The sequence below is a fragment of the Pinus tabuliformis genome, chromosome 8 (genome assembly GCF_031772625.1).
Source record: "Pinus tabuliformis cultivar Carrire ecotype Pingquan chromosome 8, CPIR1, whole genome shotgun sequence".
In the NCBI taxonomy this organism is placed as follows: Eukaryota; Viridiplantae; Streptophyta; class Pinopsida; order Pinales; family Pinaceae; genus Pinus; species Pinus tabuliformis.
The window spans coordinates 1,388,300,564-1,388,302,586 of NC_142294.1; positions in this window are offsets into that span (position 1 = coordinate 1,388,300,564).

Sequence of the window (2,023 nt, forward strand, 5' to 3'; positions counted from 1 at the left end):
TAGTTAAGATAAAATGCCAGTTAAAAGAGTGTCTGAGAGAGCATAAAGACGATTCAAGTTTAAGCCAACAAGATATAAATTGGGGCTCTTCTCTCGATCTTCAGTTCCAAAAAGTTGCAAATAGTATCTCCCTCCCCAAAGATTGGAAAATAAGGGCTACAGCAAAAGAGTTCTAGGGTTGGATTACAAATCATCCGAGACATTCTCTATTTTTTGATGGGGCTGCAAAGGGAAACCCTGGAAGGGCTGGCACTGGAGGTGTCATATTGAACCCAGATGGCATAAGGATCCACAATTTCGCCTAGGGTTTGGGCATCACTTCCAGCATTGAAGTTGAGGCTTCGGCTCTTTTCCAAGGTCTCAAGCTTCTGGAAGGGCTGAACATCAGGGAGGCTAATGTATTTGGGGATTCTCAGGTTATTATTAACACTATGGTGACTACATTTTTAATAATACTTTTATATATAATTAATTTATATATTACTCCATCCTTTATTACAAGGTCATTTAATTTACTAATTTCCCTTTTAGATTATTAACTAACTTATAAACCTTGATTCTCTTTATTACCTTTTATTATTTTTTAATTAACTTACAATTTTAATAATACTTTTAAATAAGATTATATTTTCTTCATTTAACCAATTTCCTTTTTAAATTATTAATTAACTTATAGAAATTTTTATTTATTAGGTCTCATGCCGAATATAATTTTTTATTCATCCATTAGGTCATTTAATTAACTAATTTTCCTTTTAATTATTAATTAAATTTTAATTTTAATTATTAACTTTGATTCTCTTTATTACCTTTTATTCTTAATACTTTTAAATAAAAAAATTTATATTTTTAGGCCTTTCAAGGTCATTTATTTGACTAATTATTAATTAACTTATAGTTTTTAATTATTAGGTCTCGTACCATTTACCTTAATTTATTTATTTTTACGAATTAAAATATTATAATAATTTTGACCCCTGTCCTTGAGTCAAACTAGCCGTTAGAGATGATAGCTGTTGGAGGCTCCGCTCAGACTATTTAGCATGATGAGCTAGATCTGTTTCTTCATCTTGTCCTGACGATGAACCACACTAGTTGGTTCGAAACGCATCGACAAATGAGATTCCATGTGATTTTCGCCAAAATCTTTCTCTAACTTGATATGGATCACAGAAGCCTAAACTCTACTATGGTGACTCATTCTAAGCCTTTGGACCTAAGGCTTGCAAGGCTGATCTTCAGAATAACAGATCTTGGAGACTCATTTCAGAAATTGAATTTCTACCACGTGTTGAGAGCTAACAACAAGGAGGCGGACATAGAAGCCAACAAAGCAGCCCTTCTTACGGCTGGAGCTTTGCTCAGAGGCGGAGATGAAACATGGGATCCAATTCCTTAATTTAGTGAGTTGTCATGTTTTACTGCCTATTGTTAAATCAGTTTGTATGTACCCACAAGCTTGGGAAAATCACTGAAATTGACCACATAGTAGCAACTAAAAAGAGATGTGATCTAAGCATAAATGCCATGGCCTTTCAGGGTTGTGCGGCACTCGTGGAATTAGGCTCACCTTTTGTAATCTGAATTTTGGCATTGAGGCCAAGTATCTAATAATATCCATTAACCGTTTCTGTAAAAAAAAAAAAAAAAATGCAACCAAAAAATAAATAAAAAATTATCAAAAATATATATATAATTTAAAGAAAAACAAATTGATCCAAAAAAAATCTATTTTTTTTAGTTAAAAATAATAATAATAATAAAATAAAAACCTCATTACAACAAAAAAAAAAAAATACCAAACATAAAATAATTACCAAAAATGAAATAAATAAATTAATTAATTAATTAAGAACTATTTTTTTAAAATTAAAATTATAAAAAAAAAGAAATAACATTAAAAAAAAAAAACAACAACAACAACAATTTTTTTCAAAACAATTAAAAAAAAATATTAAAAAAAACCAATTAAAAAAACACACACACACAATTAAAAAAAACACATTTAAAAAAAAAAACAATT